The sequence below is a fragment of the Hippoglossus hippoglossus genome, chromosome 4, assembly GCF_009819705.1.
Source record: "Hippoglossus hippoglossus isolate fHipHip1 chromosome 4, fHipHip1.pri, whole genome shotgun sequence".
In the NCBI taxonomy this organism is placed as follows: domain Eukaryota; kingdom Metazoa; phylum Chordata; class Actinopteri; order Pleuronectiformes; family Pleuronectidae; genus Hippoglossus; species Hippoglossus hippoglossus.
Window position 1 is genome coordinate 26,401,041 of NC_047154.1, and position 8,274 is coordinate 26,409,314.

Sequence of the window (8,274 nt, forward strand, 5' to 3'; positions counted from 1 at the left end):
AATCTTTTGTGTGATCTTCTGTGATGAAGTGAATGTGGAGCAGAGATCCAGTTTCTTCACAGTGAACCATGGACACAGCTCAGCTCTCACACATGGTTTCTGTGTGAGGGATTACTGATCAGACAGTGACACTGGACGACTCTGACATTATCAGTGCGTCTCTGGTTATTCATTCACTCTCCTCCTGTTCAAGTACAGTCTGTCTTCTGCAGAAGCTTCATTTGCAGCCTGGTGCAGTGTTGACACCTCGTCAGGGAGCATTTTCAGGGAGACGACCATGAGTTCGCTGCAGCAGGTGAATCCCAGGGTGAGAGGGATGAGGACGTCCCCGCACGCCGCTCTGCAGAGTCTGGCTGCTCGCCTCATCACCAGGAGATCACACAGAGATCACACAGGAGATCACAACAGGAGATCACACAGGAGATCACACAGGAGATCACACAGGAGATTCACACAGGAGATCACACAGGAGATCACACAGGAGATCACACAGGTAACTTCCCTCTGCTTCCCTCTCTGTGTCTGTGAGCTGGAGAAACACATGTGGTCTGATCGGAAATCTCAAAAGAGGCAAAAGATGCAAAGACGCTAAACGAGATCCGGAGGCTGCAGCTTCTCACAAACCCATGAAATACAATGTGTTCATCACATGTGCTGCAAAGTAACTAAGTGTATTTATACATGTACTGAACTCAAGTATATTCTCTATCTGATGCCATTTAAGTATTTATACTACATTTATCTGACAGCTGCCTTTCAAAATAACTTAAAGATACAAATAAAAGCATCCGAGGGCTGATCTGCATGTCTTATATTTACTCTAACATCGTTTTATAATGTTACAAATTTCTACAGAAATTAAAGAAATCTCTAACTCAGTTGTGCAAGCGCTCTTTGCCCCCCGTCACCACCGATCAGCTCCGAAAGTTAATCATCTGGAGTAACCCTGAATCTGTACACGTACACACGTACACACGTACACACACACACACACAGACGTACACACACACACACACACACACACAGCACACACACACACGACACAACACACACACACACACACACACACACACACACACACACACACACACACACAGGGTGAGAACAATACCCTGCCCCCTGCTCTGCGTCAGGGGAGGGTAATCAGAGGTCATACTTGTCGTGACGTCTGTCAGCTGTTCCACCAAAGAGACGTCTCCTTTCTCAGCTTCCTCCATGTTTCATTCAAATATATCCAACGGTTCGGAAAAACTAAAAATTAGAGAAAAACGCACAATCACAACAGATTTGTGCGTCAGAAGTTTTTTCCTCGTCCTTGATGTCACGGTGACGTCCTGGAGGGGCCAGAGCCCGAGGTCGAGAGCCACAGGTCTAAAGTAAACAAGTTTAAGTGTAAAGTAGGTGGTGTTGACGTAGGGAACTGGAACATGGTGAACTGAGAATCTCAGATTACATTTTCATTAACGTCATGTTCTCTGAGATTCTCCGGGTTGAGAACGTCTTTGATCTCCAGCCTCAGACGTTTGGTTCTGACTTCGTCTAACGGACGAGTTTTAAAAGTTCAAACGAGCTGAACTGGGGCAACGATGGCAGAAAGAGATTTAAAAACTCTATTACTTTGTTTTGAGCTTATTTTTGTTTCATTGCTTTATTCTGTCCAATGTCTCTAGCATTAAATTGTTTAAATTTGAAATTACACTGCTCATATTTTCAGTTTTATGACAGTTTTTTATGTCAGTGAATCACTTATTTAAAGTGTTTTTTGAAAAGTGTGATATAAATAAAGTTTATGTTATTATTATAAACATGTGTCGCCCTGCAGGGGGCGCAGAGATCCTTTCAAAGAGGTGATTGACTTGACCTCAGGTGACCCCCAGCGAGCAGGAATGAAATCCATCTCCTTTGTTTCGACAGGTGAGTTTAGTTTTACTTGTTCACACACTTTTTACATTATTTTACATATTTACAAAATCATATCTTAATTTTATTTTTTTTAAACGTCTGTAAAGAATCTAAATCCTCTTCAGCCTTGTCGTGTCCTCTGTGTCCTCTCAGGTGTTGGCAGCGTGTCTCTGTCCTCACCTGCTGAAAGACACAAGTCTTCCTCTGGACGTGAGGCTGAGAGCTCAGAGTCTCCTGGACTCCTGCGACGGAGGAAGTGTGGGTGAGGATTAAAAAACATTTGAAACACGACACACTAGAATCATAACGGTAAAGAAACATCACATCCGTTGATCGCAGGCGCCTACACTCCCGTCCGCTGGTTAGCTCGGGTCCGACAGAGCATCGCTGAGTTCCTCACCCGACGAGACTCCGGAGCTCCATCGTACAGCAGAGACGTCTACATCTCTGCTGGTTCCCAGGTGGCACTGATGGTAAAAACCACGATCATTATTATCTATTGATCAGATATCACACTGAGGTTTTACTGATATCTGGACGTGAAGGGAACATTCATTTTAAACACTGTTCTCCTGGTTACAAGGGGAAATTGATCCAACAGCAGTTCAGACAGATTATAAAACAAAGGTTCTCAAACTTTTCAGCTTCTGACCCCAAAAAAATAAACAAAGGAAATTTATCTGAAGTAGTTTTTAAACAAATCACCAACGTGCACATTTAAATGTTCCTGATAATTCTAACAACTAAGCCAGGAAACTTTTAAAATATGAAGAATTCTAAACAGAGTTTGGTGGATTTGTTACGGTCGCAGCTCTGCTGGTTCAGGAAGCATAGGATCATGGGTAATTTCCACGTGTGGCTGCAGGGGGCGCTGTTGCTCATTAAACTTACATAGTGTTGCTTTAAAGTTTCCTGCACTCATACAAACTTTAAATGTGGTTTAGGAATTTATTAAATTGTCACAGAATTTACTGTTAGCGCTCAATTTAGTCTTTTAAATATATTTAATTCTGTTTTTCTTCAGTAAATTAAAAAAAGTTTATGAAAATAAATGATTACTCTCAAGTTGTTTTAAGTATTTTAAAGCAGTGGGATATTAAATTGAAGTTATTTATTAATGATCACTCATCATCTATGTTGCTGCAGCTCAGTGGGATGATATAGAAATAACGGTGGAAAATAAGAAATTAGACCAAAGATGAACTGAAATAATCCTTAATCCTAAAATGTGAAATTAGGAATCATTATAAATTTAGTTTGTCATGTTTCCAATGTGTGAAGCTGCTGGTGAGCTGCTGGCCAGCGGGGAGGGGGAGACTCCGACGGGCGTGTTGACCCCGGTGCCCTCCCCCCACACCCTGCCCGGGCTGCTGGACGAGGAGGGGGTGACCCTGGTGCCGTACCGGCTGACGGAGGAGCGAGGCTGGGCCCTGGAGCTGAGCGAGCTGCACCGGGCGCTGAAGGCCTCTAGAGGGCACTGCAACCCGAGGGCCATTTACGTCAGTAAACCCGGGAATCCCGACAGGTGAAGCAGCCGCTGCGTCAACGCCTCCGGTTTGAATCTCCCGCCTGTCGTCACCCCCCCCCCCCCATGTGCTGATGTCTGTTCCACAGGTCACGTCCAGGACAGGAAGTCCATAGAGGAAGTGATTCGGTTCGGATGAGGTGGATGAGGTGACGTCAAACGTAAAACAAGATAAATCTTCACATTTATGAAGAAACGTTTATGGAAACGTTCTGCTGCCAGGTCGAGAAAACATCACACGGATCAGTATCACGTTATAACATGAAAGGTTTATTATAACAAGACGTTTTTCAATGTTTGTTCTTCTCATTGCAACATAAAACTCACCACTGTTATGAAAGTAAAAAGTTTCACATTATAAAGTGAATCATTTCTTTTCGGTTATAACGTGAAAAACATTATTGTAACAAGATGTTTTTCTTGCTATAACACTTTTCATTATTATGACAAACTTATGTTATAGACGTGATGAAATTATGTTTTTCATGTTATTTATTTCATGTTATATTAAATTTTCTCGTAATCATGACGTAAGAATTATCACATTGAAATTTAAACTGTTTCATGTTAATTGTTTTAAACATAAAAAAGTTTATTCTAATTACAAGATCTTTTCATGTCATTACGATTTATTCTTATGTTATAAGACAATATTTTCACGTAAGATGAAAACAAACTTATCATATTGTAACGTAAAGTGTTTGACGTTATGTTATATTGTTGTAATTTAAAAAGTTAATTGTAATAACAAGATGTTTGTCACGTTATTATCTTTCATGTTATATCACAGTTTAAATCCTAATCACATTGCAAAGTGATAAATCCTGAGATATTGTTTCGTGAAAAAGTTCTTTATTTACACAATCATCATTCAAATATAAGTTTCATGTTGGAAAAATATAGAAATTTATCACATTAATATGAGAAACATGATACTAGTCTTTCTTGCCTGGCAGCAGAACTGTTAACTAACTGTTTACTAACCAGTCGTCCTCTCTTCCTTTAACTAACCCGTCTCTGTCTCTGTCTCTGCAGGTTTACCAGGACAGTGTGTTCGGCTCAGAGTTCGTCTCCTATAAGAGAGTCCTGTTCCAGATGGACAAAGTTTACTCTGAGTCCGTGGAGCTGGTTTCATTTCACTCTTTATCCAGCGGCCGAATGGGAGAGTGAGTTTTAAATCATCTGAAGATTGAGTCTCTTTCTTCTGTCGTCATGTTTCACCTGACGTTCTTAAAAAGAACAGAAAACACTGCTGGGAATTTGATTCATACCCTCTCGTTTTTAATACTAACCTATAAAACTTAACAAGGGTCATTAAGCTCAAATGGGAAATATGACATATTATTTATGTTTTAATTGTTGAGTTCAAACAAGCAATAATACTACAATAATAAGCCCTGGATTCTAAGGAGGTAGAGTTCTGTCAGGGTTTCGTCTTCTTGGAGTAAATATATATATTTTAAATGATTTGATGAAACACAAACCTCCCCCGATCGCTGCTGCACAGACTTTAAATCCACATTTTCAAGATGGCGGCGTTCGATATGTTTTGGCTTCATTTCTGGATGGGGGGAGGAGACGTTGTTGTGTGAGCAGCTGTGAGAGCGTGAACCTCCCTCCTGTGTTCCAGAGGAGGCCTGAGGGGCAGGATTCATGGAGGCCGTCAACATGGACCCGGAGGTGACGCGCTACGTCCACGTCATTGCTGTGCTTCGACATCAGCGCGTCCGGTCACAGGGCAGCTGGCTCTGGACCTCATGGTCGACCCCCCCAAACCTGGAGACCCTCCTATGACACGTACACACAGGTGACGGCCCCCCCCACCCAGCCCACAGTCCCACCCCCGTCCCGTGTGGTTCCGGCCTCTCACGGCCCTCTGTTGTTCGTCTGTTGCAGGAGATCCTCAGCGCTCGGGCCACTTTGTCCCATAATGCTCAGCGGGCCTGGCAGATCCTGAACGGCCTCCCGGGGATGAGCTGTCAGCCGGCGATGGGCGGAGTCTAACCTTTATCCCAGCGTGCGTTTACCAGCCGGATTCTAGAGCAGGGCCGAGGTACGAGTGTGATACGGGAACAGAAGCACGTTAAGATTCTGTTCACAGGGAATCTACACAGTACTTGTTACTGGTGGCACAGTGGGAGAAAACACGACTGTGGGAACATGGGAGCAAAACTATTAAACTACTGGGAAATAGATTATATGATATACTATTAAAAATGGTTGTATTTATATACTAAAAACGCACAACTTGGTGGGAGGATCATTTTATGGGTTAGAGAGGAACCCACTGAATCTAGTGGATCTAATGGATTTAAAAGTGGTTTTATGGGGGTGTAGGCTTTTTTCTAGCTGCTGTTTGGTAACAAATTGAGCCAGAAACCTGTATCACCGCCCCCTGGTGGCTGGCAGCAGTAGAGGTCATAAACCCTGCCTCTTCCATGTTAGTAGATGGGACATGGACCAAGCTAAACAAGTTAAATTAGACGTAAACTTTTTCCAAAAGACTGTTTTTATTATATTAGGTATAATTCTTATAACACTAATGATTCAAGTGTTTCTGATCAGTTTGGTTTTAACTATAGTTATTTGTTGATATAAAACAGGGCTGAAACATTCAAGATGTCAGGTTCAGGATATTTTGGCTTCTTCTCTGGACGGTGGTTCATCTGTATTTATACAGGTCTTGCTGGTGCTATGTGTAAATTCTGAATGTTAATTAAAGTAGAATTTTGAAGTTGTGGAATAAGTATGTTGATTAAGTTTATTAGCAGTAAAGATTCATGTCTACCTTCTGTGGTTAGATGTTGGGGGTGGAGCCAGATGTCCTGTACTGTCAGAGGTTCCTGCAGGAGGAGGGCGTGTTGGTCGGAGCAGGTCTTCATCATGGAGGAGACACTCATCATCTGAGGTGAGAGACCTTCATCCTCGTCAGGTAACTTCTGTCTGTGGTCGCACCGTCTCTAACGGGCCTCCTGCCCCCCCCCCCCCCCCCCACCCCCAGGTTGTGTGTCCTCGTCCCCCCCGACTCTCTGGAGGAGGCCCTGACTCGCCTCAGCTCCTTCCACCTCCGCCTCGTGGACAGATTCTCTCAGTGTGAAGGACAAAGACGAGCACGTAACTCTCAGAGAGAAGATCTGTCCGTCTCGTAGAAACCACGTTTGAAGGCTCCACCGTCTCTGCACAGGGACACAACAGAAATGAATCATGTTCCAGTGATTCGTCAATAAAGTTTGTCTTAGAGATTCTTGCATAGTTCAATTATTTACAGAAGAAAAACACTAACACTTAATGAAATATTTATGTATGTAAAAATTTGTTATATTTTTATGACTTTGACATTTTAATAAAAGGTTTAATTCTTTGTCTTCACAAGATGTGACAGATTATTCCTGAAATGTAAAATAGAACATTATTTTTAATCATGTCAAGTTAAATCATGTTTAACCATCTGATCATTTATGTTTATGCACAAATAACAAACTGCAGAATAACAGATATATCATCATGAATGTGTCCTTATCAAGAGTAAATGTCTGAATGTGGATTTTCACATGAAAACAAACCAAATATTTAAACAAATTGAATGTGATTCATCATTAGTGGATGAGATATTTCAATGAAATTTAATGCCCAGATCAGACCAACCTACTGTACAGGGTGTACTGTCAGGGGCTGGCCACAGGGGGTCAGTGTTCCCTGCTGCAGTCTGAGTGCAGTGTGCTGGTTTTGCTGATGAGAAGATGAGGAAACAAACATCTGAAGAGAAAAAGCATCATTGACTCTTGACCGTGCAGGTTCCACCTCTGACATGAATGTGTAGCGTGATGAGACCTCCTGCAGGTGAGCGAACCAAACGCACCCATCCTCCAGGTGCGTTCAGGTTCATAATTCTGAGCTACTCACAGATTTCTGCTGGTTTTCATGCTCACACACAAATCTACTCCTGAGCTGAGTCCAGTGAGCGAGCTGCACGGCTCAGCTGCCCCCCCCACAGGAACTGACCGCCATCCTTCTCCCCCCCCCCCCCCCATCTGTCTCTTCTCTTCATTACTCCCTCCATACTTCAGTGGAGCTCAGTTTTGCACATGCTACGTAATTATTCCACCCCAGTTGCTAGAGGGGGAGAGAGAGAGAGAGAGAGAGAGAGAGAGAGAGAGAGAGAGAGAAGACAGCTCATTCCTCAAAAGCAAAAGGCCCAGAAGCCTCCTCCTCCCCCCCCCCCCCCCCCCGCCTCACCCAGCTTCCCTATGCTCGGCTGCAGGAGGCTGGGGGGGGGGGGGGGGACCACAGCATCACTTCAACAGCTCGGACAGAAACGTAGAATCAGCAGCTTCACAGGACGATGACGTTCAGATTCAGACACAGAGAGAGACGGTGAACAAGATTCGTTTCTGTTTTGAAATAAATAAAACTGACGACGCCTGTTTTATCAATTATTTCTTCTGCGTGTTCATATAAAATAAATGTAGCTCGAACTTTTCATGTCACAACAACACAACTCTTCACCGTCACTGTTTCTGTCCTCTCGCATATGTTTGTACAAATTAGGTGTATTTCATATAGCAGTTATTTTATTCCACACAGTGGGTACATTTACCCATTTATATAGATGTATTTATTACTATTGTGAAATCATATTGATACATACATCTACACATATTTTATATTCATATACTGCCTAACTTATATCCATAAATCAATTGAAATTCATATCTTACTGGACGCTATTGTGAAATTTTATATAAAATGTTCATATTCATATTATATTGAATATGATTGTGCGATATCTCTATATATTTACATGTTATTTATATATTCATATTTAATTTAATACTATTACTACCTGA

At 42.4% G+C, this 8,274-nt stretch overlaps 1 pseudogene; it reads left to right on the forward strand.

Annotated features, from left to right (window-relative positions):
• Positions 1 to 277: 277 nt before the first annotated feature.
• On the forward strand, positions 278 to 6,639 carry LOC117759807 (annotated as a pseudogene).
• The last annotated feature ends 1,635 nt before the right edge of the window (positions 6,640 to 8,274 follow it).